The 18,082-nt window shown below is 42.9% G+C and overlaps 1 protein-coding gene across 3 annotated transcripts in view; it reads left to right on the top strand.

Annotated features, from left to right (window-relative positions):
• Window positions 1–18,082, top strand: part of LOC140481228 (rho guanine nucleotide exchange factor 17-like) — a 442,785-nt gene that overhangs the window by 364,482 nt on the left and 60,221 nt on the right. The gene's annotated exons all lie outside the window — the stretch shown is intronic.

Raw genomic sequence — 18,082 nt, 5'->3', positions numbered from 1 at the left:
CCTACTTAATGCACAGAGGAAATCCATACCCCATCTGTGGTTGAAGAAGGTATCTCACCACCACCTTCTGTCGGTCAATTAGAGTCAGGAAATAAAAATGCTGGTCCAGCTAGCAACGTCCACACCCACATCTTAAACAAATTACATCAGGACACCTCTTTCCAAACCTGTTAGTAACTGTGCAGGGTCATCATGGTGAGTGTAAGGAGCACTTTAGCAGGGAAATTCACAAGCCAGAAGCTTTGAGCAGTGAAACTGAAGAGCTTCAGCTATAGCCGCTGAATGACTGCTGATCAAAGCCTGAATATTCTTAGAGAATGCTATCATTCCTTAAACAATTGTCAACTTCCTGGAAGGTAGTTCACCCATCTCAGACTATGCTCACCTTCCGGCTGCACTTATTGCTGCAAGTGTTCACCGTGATGTAGGAGCAGCTATGTGGCTCTAACTTGAACATCTGAATAAAGGCAAGAGTGAAAACCAGATGATCACCGACACAGCACTAACATCAGCATCAGCTAATTTCTCAACCCCATGGCAGGGCGGATAGAGACCACAGTTCACCTGGAAAAATGCATGTTCCTCAACACAGGGTTTACAGAATGACAGACAATTCTGTTGCACATTTGAGCACCAGTTCCTTAACCAACTCAATCTCTCACAGCAGCAGGTGATTGCTGACATCTACAGTGTTCTGTTTGGTTAGATTGCACTGAGGTTACTGTAGAGTTTTCGTTGTCTTGTCTCAGAAAAGATATTCATGCCATAGAGAGTACAATGAAGGTTCATAGTCTTGTTCCTGGGATGGAAGGATATCCTGCGAGGATTAGGTGATCAGGGCATGTATTCTCTAGAGTTTCGGAGAATGAGAGATGAACTTACTGAAACCTACAAAATACTTAAAGGGATGGACAGACAGTTGAGGTAAAATAGTTCCACTGGTTGGGCAATGTAGAAGCAAGGGACGCAATTTTACAGTAAGGGGTATTGTTTAGGTCTTGAGATAAGGAAATGTAATTTTGCCCAGAGGGTTCTGAACCTTTGGAATCCTGTACACAGAACTGTGGAATTTCACTGTATTGAGTATATTTAAGGTGGAGTTTGAAATTCTGATTTGTGGTGTACATGATTAAGGGATGGCATAGGTAAAAGTTTTGAAGTGATTGATCGGCTGTGGTTGTATTAACTGATGGAGCAGCCTTGATGGGCTGAATGGCCAACTCCATATCTGTATATTGCTAAAATTCTGAAATTTTATTATTGAAAATATTTGGATTATGGAGAGTTAATATTCCTCTTTCACTGTTTTTGTAATCAAAATGAGTAATTTTGTATAATCTAAAAGTTCATCTTTCTCTCGACATAATTCAGGTGTAGTATAATATTTTGAAGGGAACAAATAGTGAATGTATACTTTATTTTACTGTGCAAGTAGTATCTGCCATCATTGCTATCTATTGATGAATTTATGGTTCATTTTAGAGGTTGCCACTCTAAATTTGTTAATTGTGGTAATTCTGTTATCTCTGAAAATTGAACATAGCATGTTTGCAAATATTGTTGCACAAGTGAAGAATACTGATCTAGTTTATTTGGGAAGTATTTTGTGCCCTTCTTTATATCCAGCCTACCAGAATATACTCTATGTATTCAGTGCCATTGTAGCAATATCAGCCAAATTATACTAAATGTAAATGAGAGACATACTCAGTGTTTCTAGTGTTGGGATTTAGGATTTATAGAAATGAGATCAGGGCAACAGTGAGCACTGCTGCCTCACTGCGCTAGGGACCCGAATTTGATTCCAGCCTTGGGCGACTGTCTGTGTGGAGTTTGCACAGTCTCTGCGTGTCATAGAACATAGAACAATACAGCACAGAACAGGCTCTTCGGCCCTTGATGTTGCGCTGATATGTGGACTATTCTCATCTCGTCCCCCTACACTATCCCAAAATCATCCATGTGCTTATCTAAGGATTGTTTAAATCTTCCTAATGTGGCTGAGTTGACTACATTAGCAGGTAGGGCATTCTACGCCCTTACCACTGTCTGAGTAAAGAACCTGCCCCTGACGTCTGTCTGCGTGGGATTCTTCCGGGTGCTCCAGTTTCCCCCCACAATCCAAAGATGTGCAATTTAGGTGAACTGCCCATGCTAAATTGCCCATAGTGTTCAGGGATGTGTAGGTTAGGCACATAGGTCATGGGTAAATGTAGAGTAATGGAGAATGAGTTTGGTTGGGATGCTGTTCGGAAGGTTGGTGTGGACTTGTTGGGCCGAAGGGCCTGTTTCCACGCTGTAGGGATTCTCTTCTCTCTTCTCATCTAAGACCTGAGCTGCTTCCCAGTGGATCAGCTGAGCATTCAGCATATTGTCACTGGTTGCCATGGTCCCTGTTTTCCTTCCACCACTAAAACTCCTCTGCCCTATTCCTCCCCAAACTTGTGCATTCTCTTTGGATGGAAGGGGAGAAGGAAGCAGAGAGCTGTGAGACTTTTAATGGCTTATGTGGAGAGGAGGAAGTAATACCATTTACGGTAGGTGTATGTGAGGCCTGAGAGTAATAGTCCCTGAGAGTAATAGTCTGAGGGTCAGTGTGAGTGTCGGTTGCTGAAGTTCATGCAAAAAAGCAGAATTAATGAAGCAGCAAGGTGTATTTGCTTGAGAGCTCTGTAGGAGAATGCTGGTAAAGTTGGCAGTGAAAGTGTATTGCCATTCTGGTGTCTTCCTACTGCCAAAGTCATGAACCCTTGGATCACTCCTCCTAGTTGAGCACACTCCTGCTGCTCACTTCCTTGGCCAGATCCATTCACCTCTGTTTGATTGGAGAGGTTGTCCTCTTCTCTCCATCCATAGGACAGCTCACCTCTCTGCAACTCTTCAGATTCTCCACTATGACCTCTAGGGAAGAGGAAGCGACCTGGGGTATCGTATTTCTGGTCACCGGCCGCCTCAAAAGCCAAGTGCTTTAGAGTTGAACTTTTCAGGAATGCCTCCAATTTAACTTCTGATAATGAGCAGCCTGCATAGATTGAAGGAATCTCATCAGTGACTATGAGGAAGGGACTTGACAAAGCTTTCCTCAGCCACATGACTTGTTCAATTCAGTTTCTGGTTAATGGCAATGGGCAACTCAGTATTGAATAGTAAGCAGAGGAAATTAGATTCTCTGTTGCTGGCAGTGGTCTTTGCCTAGAACTTGTGGTTCATCTGTTACTTGCCACTCAGTACAAGCTGGAAAGTTGTCCAGGTCTTACTGCATGCACACACAGACTGCTTCAGTATCCAAGGAATTTCTGACTCAACAGTAAGGTGAAAGTTAGCATGATGGGATGTGAGTCAAAATAAAATGATTTCAGCATCACAAGGATGGCAGTGAACAAATTGGGTGAAATGGCCTTTTTCAGTAGGGCCCCAAATTCACAGAGACAGTAAATGAATTTACCCCTTAAAACCTCAAATACCTAGTAAAATTCAGTCAAGGGGGCAACCAATTAGAGAAAAGTGGCATTTATGTGGCGATTTGGCATAACTGATAAGCAACAACTCCTTCAAATATTGCTGGTTCTCACTGACATTTTGAGTTAAGCGTCTCTCTAATGACAAAGCTATCCAATAAGTCAGTAAGGAAGTAAGAATTGCCAAGGCCTATTTTGTTCGGTGCTAGGGTTGCTGACTCCTTGCCAGGGTTGGGATGATGGGACCTTTCACTGGGAGGAAGAAGAAAGGCAGCTGTAAGAAGAGTTAGATGACGAAGGAGGGAGGATGTTTGCGAGAGCGAGATGGATGCTGAAAATGAGGGAGGGTCAAGTTTGTATGGTGGAAAATTGGGATACCAAAGGAAAGAGAACAATATGTAAACTTGTCAACAAGAAAATGCTCAGCTAGTCTCACTGAGTTAAGTATTTTTTGCCATTGTGTCTACAATTATGCAGTTTAAGATTGCATAAGTTCAGGAGCGACAATATGGATAAAACGGTAATGGATATAAGCACTGTGTCAGGCGGTCAATTTGAATCTCAGCTTTAATCTAAAATGCAGTAAAAGAATAGTAACTGCCCAGTTAAAATCCTCCAGCTTTGTGCACGTTGAGTGGAAGTGCACAACTGTTACTTTGTCTGTGTGGAAAGTGTGTTTAAGAAAAGGCATTATGTTTGTACAAGTGTATGTCAATAAGTTTGTAGTATAACTTTTGTTGCTAGCTTATACTAGTTTGATATTGTGTTCTCTAGAAAGTTAATGCTTTCCTTGTGTGTTTGGACCTTATAAAGTCATAGAGATGTACAGCATGGAAACAGACTCTTCGGTCCAACCCGTCCATGCTGACCAGTTATCCCAACCCAATCTAGTCCCACCTGCCAGCATCTGGCCCATATCCCTCCAAACTCATCCTATTCATATACCCATCCAAATGCCTTTTAAATGTTGCAATTGTACCAGCCTCCACCACTTCCTCTGGCAGCTCATTCCATACACATACCACCCTCTGCCTGAAACAGTTGCCCCTTAGGTCCCTTTTATATCATTCCCCTCTCACCCTAAACCTATGCCCTCTGGTTCTGGACTCCCCTACCCCGGGGAAAAAAAATGTCTATTTACCCTATCCATGCCCCTCATAATTTTGTAAACCTCTATAAGGTCACCCCTCAGCCTCCAACGCTGCAGGGAAAACAGCCCCAGCCCGTTCAGCCTTTCCCTATAGCTCAAATCCTCCAACCCTGGCAACATCCTTGTAAATCTTTTCTGAATCCTTTCAAGTTTCACAAAATCTTTCCGATAGAAAGGAGACCAGAATTGCACACAATATTCCAACAGTGGCCTAACCAATGTCCTGTACAGCCACAACATGACCTCCCAACTCCTATACTCAATACTCTCAAAGCAGTAAAGGAAAGAATACCAAACGTCTTCTTCACTATCCTATCTACCTGCACTCCAAGGTCTCTTTGTCCAGCAACACGCCCTTGGACCTTACCATTAAGTGTGTAAGTTCTGCTAATATGTTTGATGAAGGATTGATTATTAATGAGCGTATTAATGAATTCCTCTAATTCTGATCCTAAGTGAGGCAAAATATTCTATTGTGAAATATACAAAGGTATTGTTACTGTGTGATTGTATCGCTCAAGAAATGAGGGAGTGAGAATAAAAAAGAAGCCCTTAAAAACCAAAGAATGGCTCCAAAAATCAAAGCATAGCACTTGAAAATCTGAAGAAGTGAACAAAGAAGGTTATTTTGAGACATCTCTTCTCGTTTTCAATGAATAAAAATATACTGGTGCAATCTATGCTGAGAATTAAAAAGAAAGATACATCGTTATTTATAAGTATTGCAATAGGAAACTCTGCCCACATTTATTCTAATCATTCACTGGACGAGGGCATCGCTGGCTAGGTCAGTACTTACTGCCCATCCCTAATTGCCCAGGGGGCAATTAAGAGTCAACCACGTTGCTGTGGGTCTGGAATCACGTGTCAGCCAGACCAGGTAAGGAGGGTAGTTTCCTTCCCTAAAGAACATTAGTAAATCAGGTGGGTTTTTTCCTGACAATCAACAACGGATTCATGGTCATCATTAGATAATGAATCTAACAGAAAAAGGACTCTTAATTCCAGATTATTATTGATGTCGAATTCCACCATCTCCTGCAGTGAGTTTCAAATCTGGGACTCCAGAACATTACCCAGGTCTCTGGAGTGAGAAAGCCATTGGGCCATCACTTCCCACATGTATTTGTAAAATTATTAACTGTAATGTTATGCAAACTGTCAGCAGAGTTTTCCAGTCTGAATTTCAACACAATAAACCTCAAGGCACTAACTGTCCAATTTAGTGTTGGGCTCTGGATGTTTCTGGTGACTGACTGTGTAGATTATTTACAAAGCGTGGGGAACATTTATGCTGCATATTGTCACTCTTAATAAGTTTTTAATCTTGGCTCTGAACCACTCAGCAGCTTAGTGAGATATCTATTTGGTCTGAGTTTTTCCTGAATTACAGCCATAAAGCCTGGAACAAAATAATTCAACATCCAGCACATGCCCTTGTAAATATAGCAGACAGAGTGTCTTGAATTTGACGTGTGGATAGAATTCATTTGTTTGAGAAAAATAAAAGGGATTATAGCATTTTACAGATAAATGTTTACTCACTAGTTTAAATATTAAATTTAATAAATTTCTGATATTGTCTCCACAGTAAATCTGCCTTGAATGACCCTTTTTTTAGGTTGCTCAGTCCATTCTTTGACCTTTAAGGTTGTTTTATTCCAATTTTTGTTCTAAATGCTGTAATGGAATTTTGCCCTTCATTGCAAAAGGGATTAAGTTTAAAAGCAGAGAGGTTATGTTGCAACTGTACAGTGTGCAGGTGAGGCCACACCTGGAGTACTGTGTGCAGTTTTGGTCTCCTTACTTGAGAAAGGATGTATAGGCACTGGAGGGGGTGCAGAGGAGGTTCACTAGGTTGAGTCCGGAATTGAGGGGGTTGGCTTATGAGGAGACACTGAGTAAATTGGGATTATATTCATTGGGATTCAGAAGAATGATGGGGGATCTTATAGAAACATAAAATTATGAAGGGAATCGATAAGATAGACGTGGCGAGGATGTTTCCACTGGCAGGTGAAACTGGGACAAGAGGGCACAGCCTCAAAATTAGTGGGAGCAGATTTAGGATTGAATTGCGAAGGAACCTCTTCACCCAGAGGGTTGTTAATCTATGGAATTCCCTGCCCTGCTACTTCAGTAAACGTTTTTAAAGCAAAGGTAGTTTTTTTGAACAATAAAGTAATTGAGGGATATGGTGGGAGTGCAGGTAAGTGGATCTGAGTCCATGAAAAGATCAACAATGATTGAATGGTGGAGCAGGCTTGAAGGGCCGGACGGCCTACTCCTGCTCATTGTTCTCATGTTCTTATGTTCTAATTGTTCTCATCATGCATTATTCTTTGCTTCTTAATTCCATTTAATTTTGCTGGATTTGGTGTCATCCTTCTGGGCAGGAGGGACAGTCAGATCATGTCTGTGATTTCCAATAACATATGTACTACGTATGGGTTGGGCCAACAACTCGGCTCAGAATAAGTTAGGTACAGTTTTGTGTATCCTGCACTGCATTATGCAGAACAGAATGGGTTGGACTTTATGATCCCTCATTGTTTAATTTGAAGGTGCAATGTGGGTTGGGGGCAGGTAGCCAAGTCCAGTGGTGACTTTCCTTTTTACTGGTGCATGGGTGAGGGAGCTACTGGTCAGCAACACTTCAAGAAAGAGCTTCTTTCCAAGGTTGGAGTGGAACATTCATCTTAAAGCCACAAACCTTGCTCACAGCATTAAACTGCCACAGAGGCAGCCATCAGTACCCAAACTTTGAACCGGGGCAGGGAAGCAGGCACGGCAACGGACCATAAAATCCATCTCAATTCAGCCACGTAAATACATACGGGGCCTGCAGCCCTACAGGACCCTGTCAAAGGATATAATATCGAATGGTAGTAAGTCTTGAAGCTCATTTCTTATTAAAAACAGGTGAGCTGTAGGAAATGTGCAGCCCCACAATGGGAATTCCTTTCTGAATTGGTTAAGTGAAATGAAATGTGGTTTGCGATTAGTTCCCAAATTGGATTGAGGTATGGAGAGTCAAGATTTGATTCTCCGCTCGCTAGTCAGTGAAGTTTGATGCACATTATTGTTCAGAAGTCAAATAAAGGGTAGGCAAGTGAGAGGGATGACAGTGAGATCCCTTCAGGAACGTGGCAGAAGTAAACTGTAGTGGTAAGCATTTCTGGAAGCCGGACTGAACCAAGCTGGAGTGAACACCTGAAAATAGCAACGTATCACTCCAACTGAAGCAGTAATCTTCCTAAATCAAACTGCTATAAGCTTCAGCCCAGGCAGTGCAGTGACAAACAATACCATTCTGCTACATAAACCACTGGATGTACCCTGTTTAATGTCACTCCCATGAATTATATTCAATGCTTGGTTACAGAGACTAAACTGAAAATAAATACAAGATATTGGGTAGAGTTTCCACTTTAGACGTAATCAATAACCTTGGGACAAATTGTTCTCAAATCTGTGCAGGATTTTCCCTGTGGTCCTACTCAAACCTGTTCGCATCTTGCCTCAAGCAGGAGATGCCCTGACCTAGTCCATTGGGCACCATGTCAAAATGCAATGTTTTATTATTTTTAAAATTGTTGTAAGAAATTTTCCTTCAGATATTTAAGAATGGTAACTTGGCAGATTTTGATTGAAACAGCTAAAAATGTGTTTAGCACAAAAAATATTTTACTCCCTGTGTCAATCCACCATCTTTGGATAACCTGATTTCAAATTGCGTAAAGGAGGGTCGATATGCATTAGTGGCATTTATTACAATAAACATTACATTCAAAAGCTTTGAACAGTTGCCTTTTAATGCCTTGCATCCAAAAAGGACCATTCTACCTTTTAAAGTCTTCTTGAAGACTTTGCTCGTACACATGCTTAGGTAATTAAAGATAATAAGAAGTAGGGCTATATGAGCCCAATCCACCATTCAATAGGATCATGGCTGATCCAACATTTCTCATATCCACTTTCCTGCCCTTTCCCCATAACTCTTGATTCCCCTACTGATCAAGAATCTATCTATCCCAGCCTTAAGTATATGGAAGAACACTGCCTCCACACCTCTCTGTGGCAAGAATTTCCAATGACACTCAACCCTCTGGGAGGGGAAAGTCCTCCTCACTCTCAGTCTTAAATTGATAGCCCTTAATTCACCGTGCATCTCTGGCTATTTTAGTGGGCCTGGCTGTTCTTCCAAACTTTTCCAAAAGATTAAGGAAACCTGAATTGCGTTGAGTGTTGTGTTTAAGATTCAGATTATCTTGTCCCACTTGCGCTGAGATTTACTGAATTACGATTAAGAAAAACAGCAGTCAAGTGGAAACTCCAGACCTATAGCTTTCTAAGTAAGTGGAACAATTAAATTGGACCATTTTTCTTGTCCATTATATGCTAATCTTATCCAGAAAGGTTGAAAGCGTTTCACTCTATATATCTCCTTTCATGACCTCAGCATGTCCCAAAATGCTTTGAAGTCTCATCATTGTGCAATGCAGGAAATGCTGCACCCAATTTGTGCACAGGTAGATCCCACAAACATCTGTCTAGCAATGAGCAGATGGCCTGCTTGTTCATGACATTGGTTGAGATGTAAAGAAGATGGCAACAACATCATGGAAATGGACAAAACCAAAAAAACGTTTCCAGTTTGCGGGCTCCAGACGCCTCCTCTTCACCATGGATGTGCAATCCCTTTACACATTCATCCGCCATCAGGATGGTCTCAAGGCTGTCTCCCTCTTCCTGGAACAAAAGCCTGAACTGTCCTCATCCACCACCGCCCTCCTCCACCTGGCCAAGCCCGTCCTCACTCTAAACAACTTCTGTTTTAACTCCTCTCACTTTCTTCAGGTCAGAGTGGATGGCCAAGGATACCTGGATGGGTCCAATTATGTCTGTCTCTTTGTGGGGCACACGGAACACACCTTGTTCCAGTCCTATTCCAGCCCCGACCCAGAACTCTTCCTCTGGTACATCAATGATTTCATTGGTGCTATGTCTCTCTCTTTTCCAGAATTGGAAAAGTTTATCAATTTCACTTCCAATTTCCACCCTGCTCTCACCTTCATCTGGTCCATCTCTGAACTCCTCCCTTCCCTTCCTTGACATCTCTATTTCCATTTCTGGGAATAGGCTGGCCACCAATATCCACTACAAGCCCACCTCATACCCTACTTCCTGCAAAGACTATTTCGTTCTCGCAGTTCCTCTGTCTCTGTTGCTTTTGTTCTGACGATCAACAAGGTAAAAACAATGACTGCAGATGCTGGAAACCAAATACTTGATTAGTGGTGCTGGAAGAGCACAGCAGTTCAGGCAGCATCCAACGAGCTGATGATGCCAACTTTGACAAGGAGCCTCCGAAATGTCCACCTTCTTCCCCAACTGAGGATTCCCCAGCACCGTTGTTGACAGAGCCCTCAGCTGGGTCCAGCAAATCTCCCACATTTCAGCGCTCACCCCCCCTCTCTTACCTCCCACAACAGCGATAGGAACCTCCTTGTCCTTACCTACCATCTCACCAGCATCCACATCCAAAGGATCATTAACCACTATTTCCACCACCTCCAGTTGGATGCCACCACCAGACACATATTCCCCTCCCCTTGTCAGCTTTGGCAAGGACCGTTCCCTCCTGGATGCCCTGGTCCACACCTCCTTCATTCCTCACCCAATCACCCCCCACTCCCTGCCACCAACAGCCCCATGGCAAAGACCCCTGCAACCACAGAAGGTGTAACACCTGTCCATTTACTTCCTCCCTCCTCAGTATCCAAGGGCTCAAACATACTTTCCAGGTGAAGCAGTGCTTTACCTACACTTCACACAACCTAGTCTGATGCATTCGCTGTGCACAATGTGGTCTCCTCTACATTGGGGAGATGAAGTGTAGACTGGGTGACCGCTTTGCAGAATACCTACGTTCTGTCTGTAAAACATAAAGACCCTGAGCTTCCAGTTGCCTGCCACTTCAACACTTCACCTTGTTCTCTGACCAACATTCTGTCTCAGGCTTGCTGCAGTGCTCCAGTGAAGCTCAGTGCAAGCTGGAAGAACAGCACCTCACTTTCTGTTTGGGAACTCTACAGTCTTCTGGACTCAATATTGAGTTCTGAAAATGTGTTGCTGGAAAAGCGCAGCAGGTCAGGCAGCATCCAAGGAGCAGGAGAATCGACGTTTCGGGCATGAGCCCTTCTTCAGGAATGAGGAGAGTGTGCCAAGCAGGCTAAGATAAAAGGTAGGGAGGAGGGACTTGGGGGAGGGGCGTTGGGAATGCGATAGGTGGAAGGAGGTTAAGGTGAGGGTGATAGGCCAAAGTGGGGATGGGGGAGGGGGCAGAGAGGTCAGGAAGAAGATTGCAGGTTAGGAAGGTGGTGCTGAGTTCGAGGGTTGGGACTGAGACAAGGTGGGGGGAGGGGAAATGAGGAAACTGGAGAAATCTGAGTTCATCTCTTGTGGTTGGAGGGTTCCTAGGCGGAAGATGAGGCCGTCGTGTTGCTGTGGTCTGGCGATGGAGGAGTCCAAGGACCTGCATGACCTTGGTGGAGTGGGAGGGGGAGTTGAAGTGTTGAGCCATGGGGTGGTTGGGTTGGTTGGTCTGGGTGTCCCAGAGGTGTTCTCTGAAACGTTCCGCAAGTAGGCGGCCTGTCTCCCCAATGTAAAGGAGGCCACATTGGGTGCAGCGGATGCAGTAAATGATGTGTGTGGAGGTGCAGGTGAATTTGTGGCGGATATGGAAGGATCCCTTGGGGCCTTGGAGGGAAGTGAGGGGGGAGGTGTGGGCGCAAGTTTTGCATTTCTTGTGGTTGCAGGGGAAGGTGCCGGGAGTGGAGGTTGGGTTGGTGAGGGATGTGGACCAGACGAGGGAGTCACGATGGGAGTGGTCTTTTCGGAACGCTGATAGGGGAGGGGAGGGAAATATATCCCTGGTGGTGGGGTTCGTTTGGAGGTGGCGGAAATGGCAACGGATGATAGGATGTATATGGAGGTTGATGGGGTGGTAGGTGAGGACCAGTGGGGTTCTGTCCTGATGGTGATTGGAGGGGCGGGGCTCAAGGGCAGAGGAGCGGGAAGTGGAGGAGATGCAGTGGAGAGCATCGTCGATCACATCTGGGGGGAAATTGTGGTCCTTGAAGAAGGAGGCCATCTGGGTTGTACGGTTTTGGAACTGGTCTACCTGGGAGCAGATGCGGCGGAGACGAAAGAATTGGGAATATGGGATGGCATTTTTACAGGGGGCAGGGTGGGAGGAGGTGTAGTCTAGGTAGCTGTGAGAGTCGGTCGGTTTATAGTAAATGTCCGTGTTGATTCGGTCGCCCGAGATAGAAATGGAGAGGTCTAGGAAGGGGAGAGAGGAGTCTGAGATGGTCCAGGTAAATTTGAGGTCAGGGTGGAAGGTGTTGGTAAAGTGGATGAACTGTTCAACCTCCTCGTGGGAGCACGAGGCAGCGCCGATACAGTCATCGATGTAGCGGAGGAAAAGGTGGGGGGTGGTGCCAGTGTAGCTGCGGAAGATGGACTGTTCCACATATCCTATGAAGAGGCAGGCATAGCTGGGGCCCATGTGGGTGCCCATGGCTACTCCTTTGGTTTGGAGGAAGTGGGAGGATTGGAAAGAGAAGTTGTTCAGAGTGAGGACCAGTTCGAAGGAGGGTGTCAGTGGAAAGGTACTGGTTGGTATGGCGGGAAAGGAAGAAGCGGAGGGCTTTGAGTCCTTCATGATGGGGGGATGGAGGTGTACAGGGACTGGATGTCCATGGTGAAGATAAGGCATTGGGGACTGGGGAAGCGAAAATCATGGAGGAGATGGAGGGCGTGGGTGGTGTCCCGAACGTAGGTGGGGAGTTCTTGGACTAAGAGGGACAGGACTGTGTTGAGGTATGCAGAGATGAGTTCGGTGGGGCAGGAGCAGGCTGAGACAATGGGTCGGCCAGGGCAGTCAGGTTTGTGAATTTTGGGCAGGAGGTAGAAATGGGCGGTGCAGGGTTGTGGAACTATCAATATTGAGTTCAGCAATTTTAGGGCTTGAGGAACCTTCTCCCATGCCCTTACCCTAAACCCCTCACACCAGGCCTTGTTATCACATTGTCTGCTATTTCAAACAACACATTGTCAACCACTAATAGTTCCCATTAGCAAACGTTCATTCTCTCACGCTGACCATTATCCAGTCCTTTGTCTGTCCAGCTGTTTTTCACTCTTTTTTGGACTCTATCTCCACCTATCATTTATTCTTTACCCTATCTCCCCCCCCAATCCTATATCTTCTACATAAAAATATAAGTTTTTCCTCGGTACCATCAACTCTGAAGAAGGAATACTCAGCTAAAACATTAACTCTGTTTTCTTTCCACAGATGCCACCTGACCTGCTGAAATTTTCCAGTAATTTCTGTTTTGGTTCTCATTTCCAGCATCCACAGTTCTTTCATTTTTTTTAATCATTGAAATGGAAGAAGTCATATTAGAATAAATCCACTCATAAAAGAAGGCACAGTTTATTTAATATCTACAGTAAAGCTCACAGTTTTATATTTATCAAAGACTAACTCTCCATGGAAGTTTCACAAAATACATTCCATCATCATAGTCAAACCTTCTGAGATCTGTTAATGTTCTTTGTCAAATAGCAAACAATTTACTTTACCAGAGTAAAATTTACAATACAAGAAGCAACTGCAAGCAAGATTCAAAATTAAGTAAGTCTATACTGTAGTGTTTGTTCTCCTTTACAGTTGTGCAGAGAAGACTATATGAAAGTAAGGCTGTGTAAACAGCAATTTAAGGCTATCAGAGACTGCACAATCATAATGCTGAGAAATGACCCTGATAGCTGTCCGAATGTAGACCCTGCATGGTTGGCCAAGTCAAATACCAGTGAAATATAGACGATAGACAATTTTATCTCTACTAAAGCCAGCAAAGGAGACAGCAATCCGACTTGGCCACAAATAACCTGTACCCAGCATTTTCATGTGTGATAAATCATGCTTCTTTCCTTCTCTTATTTAAATAACAAATGTTAACAATGATTTCAGAATAGTTTCTCTTGATTTGCACTCCTTCCTACCCCTGCTGCATTTTGTCCTGGGCTTGCCTGAAGGAGGTAATTCCTGTTGTTATCCATTGTGCTAGGAGTATGTCTTCTTGTGATAACTTGGGAGTGAGTATTACCAGACTGTTCTTGCTTAATAACATTGACAGATGAGTCTATTACTGTATTTGTCCATGGTCTGGCACAGTCCTGCAATAGTGTTTGGAACAATAACCCAGGCCTCCTTACCTCAATCACCTCCTGGCCTCTGATTCCAACACCAACCTTTATTACTCCTCACAGGCTGAGGTCAAGATGTTAAAGGTCTCAGTAAAGAGGTGTGAAGAACATCAGGGATGCAATGGCCTACTGGTATTATTGCTAAACTATTTATCTGGAGACCCAGGTAATGTTCTGGGAACCTGGGTTTCAATCTCACCATCATATGGTAGAATTTGAATTCAATAAAGATCTAGAATTAAGAGTCTAATAATGACAGTGATATTGTTGTCATTTTCAGGAAAAATCCAACTGGTTCACCAATGTCCTTTAGGGAAGGTAACTCCCACCCTTACTTGGTCTGGCTTACAAACCCACAGCAACATGGTTGACTTAAATGCCCTCTGGGCAATTTGGAGTGGGCAATAAATACTGGGCTAGCCAGTGATCCTGTGAATTAATCTTTTAAGAAGTACCGCAGATCACAAATCATCAACAGGGCATTGGACTGTGTCAGTCTGTGATTGGGTTTCATTTTAATGGAAAGCACTGGTAATTAAATTGTGCACAAAGCAAGTTTAGATGTATAGTAGGGGCACATATTATACTGTATCCCAATTGGTGAGTAACTATTCCGCTCACAAAAAATGCCCCCGCCCCCCAAGACACAGTTCTAGTGACAATGTACAGGCAAGATACACACTTTAATCAGAACTTTGGGAGGTGCGAGTGCAAATGGAGTGATGGAGTTGGCAAGCAAGATCAGTTTAAAGTTCAAGGCTACAGTGAGCTAAATGGACTACCATAGAAAGAGAGAATGAAAGAACACGAGAAGAACAGTGGGAGGTGAATGAGAATAGCAGAATAATAGAAACAGTGGAGCGAGCAGTGTTAGAATTGCAGGAAATATGAGAGCACAGCAGAGATAAAAGGAACAAAAAGATAGGGGAAGGACTGCACAAACAAATAAGTATTGCAATGTTCTCTGTTCTTTAAGGTTGTGAGATGTGTCAAACTGACCTTGGAATCTTAATATTACTTATTATATTAATAAACTAAACTAATTAATCAGTAGAACTAAAATAATCAATTCACAAATCATTTTGTTTAATTTAGCAAATAAGTATTTTACATGGAGACAGGCAAAGCATCTCATTCTCTAGGAATGCACATTCTGTGGGAACTCAGGATGCTTCTCATATTCTGAACAGCCAATGTACAGCAAATGTGTCATCTGCAGGAACTCAGTCTCCAAGTTTCAGAACCTGACTGGTAGTTGGTACTTCCACAAGGATGAGAGCTACGTAGATAGCACATTTCTACCTGTGATTATCCTATAGCTTAAGGATGTGTGACAGAAGAGGAATGGATGATTGCCAAGCACTGGAAAAGAAAGAACTGACTAGGTAGTGCAAGAATCCCCTGAGAAGTAAATACTCTCCAACTGGTATTCAGTTTGGAATGCTGATGAGAATGATGAGTTTTGCAGCAACCAAGTGAAGTCCACAGCACCATGGCTCAACCAGCTATACATAGGCAAGAGGAAATTTGGAAAGCAAAAATGACAGGGTATTGTCTCGTTTGGAGAACATGTGGAATGATGGCCATGGAAGTATGTTGCCTATCTGGTGCCAAAAAGAAACAAAGAACTCTGATGGGAGAGAAGAAACAACCAGAAGCGCTGGTCCATATCAATACAGACAGAGGTGGAATGAGAAAGGAGGCCATGAAGGCAGATTTTAAGGAAGTGGGAAAGAGATTGGGTAACGATTGAATTTTGTTAAGAAGAGCAAGGAGAGACAAAATAAAATTAAGGATAATATTACCGGAAAAGTCAGATCCCAGGCTGAAATCCTGTTTGATAGATCACAATGTTCTTATTTAATGAGGTGGGCTTTCATTTAAACACAAGCACGCAATGCTGAACATCTGGTTTTATCAATAAAACGGAAGTTTATTGCTCAAAAGAAAAGAAAGGAAGGATGTTGTGAAACATGAAAAGGTTCAGAAAAGATTTACAAAGATGTTGCCAGGGTTGGAGGGTTTGAGCTAGAGGGAGATACTGAATAGGCTGGGGCTTTTTTCCCTGGAGCATCGGAGGCTGAGGGATGACCTTATAGAGGTTTATAAAATCATGAGGGGCATAGATAGGATAAAGAGACAAAGTCTTTTCCCTAAATTGGGGGAGTCCAGAACTAGAGTCCAGATCTACGTTTAGGGTTAGAGGGGAAAGGTATAAAAGGCACCTAAGGGGCAACCTTTTCATGCAGAGTTTAGTGAGTGTATGGAATGAGTTTTCAGAGGAAGTGGTGGAGGATGGTACAAGTACAACATTTAAAAGGCATCTGCATGGGTATATGAATAGGAAGGGTTTAGAGAGATATAGGCAAAGTGCTGGCAAATGGGAATAGATTAGGTTAGGATATCTGGTCGGCATGGACGAGTTGGACTGAAGGATCTGTTTCCATGCTGTCCATCTCTATGACTCTAAAAGGAAGTACAATAAACCAAGTTATTTACAAAAACACCCAATTTGAAAGATTGTAAAACACACCATAAAATACAATCATGCCTACCCCAACACTGCTCAACACCAGACAGAACTTCCTTCTCGCTCATATCTATAAGTTTTTACTTGACTGTTTACTTCAATTCCCAGTCTTGAAAGTCTGAAAGCCTCTTGCTTAATTAGTTATGTAATTGAGATGAAATTTTTGCAGCTTCAAATAACCCATTCAGCCTTCTAACCGAAGACTGCTGGAGCTTTCAACTAAAACACTTACATCGAGGTAATCTATGTCCTGACTGTTCTGAACTAACACCTTTCTGTTCTTATATCTAATTTCAATCCCAACTCTGCAAACTAAAACCAAAAGCTTTCCAAGTTAAGGAATTTTCCCTTAAGCAAAAAAATGTAACCCCCATTCTTCCAAATTAAAAGAAAGCTTGTTTATGCTGTCCAGTCGTAAAACTATCAGAATGCAAATACATTTCCACTATCACTCCAAAGTCATCTCTCTTTCTCTCTCTCACTCTCACTCACTCATTCTCTCATGCAGGTTCAAAAGATATTGGCTGCAGAAGTACTGACATGTTAATCATTAAACCTCCCCATACACATGGACCAAAATCTACATGCCACTGGTTCAAAATACAAATTCTAAAACAAATTATGTTAATATACATATGCAAATAACACACCTTAACCTCACTGATAGCATTTTTAAAATGGATGCAGGAGCAAAGAGATGGGGTGACTAATGTCTATACAAGTTATTCAAAGTGGCAGGGTACATTGAGAAGGTGGTTAAAAAGTCATACAGGACTCATGGCTTTTTGAATACGTAGGGTACAAAACAATGAGGTATGCCAGACCTTTATAAAACAGTGGGTTGACGTCAACTGAAGAATCTGTGAAATTCTGGGTGTCATGTTTTAGGAAGAATGTGAAGCCTTGATAGAGGGTGCAGAATGGATTTACAGAAGTAGCTCCAGGACTTTAGTAAGGTGAGTTTTCTTCTCAACATCGAGTTTAATTGTTAAATTAGTTACATTACTCATGAAACAAAAGACCGAAACCAAAGAGACTTTTGTGTAAGACATTCCTCTAAAATGAGTGAAGCATTGCCAACAACAATACAAGAAAACATGGTTCCATCCAAGCTATATTCTTAGAGAAGTAAACGTTGAAAGGAGGTCTGATAGAGGTGTCCAAAACCATGTGGGTTCCATATAGAATAGATGGAGGGAAATGCTCTCCCTTCGTAAAGGTTGGAAACCAGAGGGTATGGGTGAAGAGGAATGGCAAAATAACCAAAGGCAATATGAGGAAAACCTTTCAAATGTAACAAGTGGACATAGATTTCTTTCTTTTATTTATTCTTTCATATAATGTGAGTATCACTGGCAGGACCAGCATTTGTTGTCCATCCCTGAATTCCCATTGAGTTGTGTGGTTTGCTCAGCCATTTCAGGGTGAATTTAAGAGTTAACTACATTGCTGGGATGGCAGATTTCTTTCCTCAGGGACCTAATGGGTGTTTTTCACAGCTGTCAATGATAATTTTAGTTTCACATTTACTGAGACTAGCTTTCAAATCCTGTTTTTATTTTGTTAATTGAATTCAAGTTCCACTTCTTGCTGCTCTGGGATTTGAACTTGTGTCCCTCACTCAACAGCCTGGGTCACTCAATCACTATCCTTGGCCGCTAG

This window comes from Chiloscyllium punctatum, chromosome 9 (genome assembly GCF_047496795.1).
Source record: "Chiloscyllium punctatum isolate Juve2018m chromosome 9, sChiPun1.3, whole genome shotgun sequence".
NCBI classification, from domain to species: Eukaryota; Metazoa; Chordata; class Chondrichthyes; order Orectolobiformes; family Hemiscylliidae; genus Chiloscyllium; species Chiloscyllium punctatum.
Note: the sequence above shows the minus strand (reverse complement) of the source record. Positions and strands in the feature narration are given on the sequence as shown.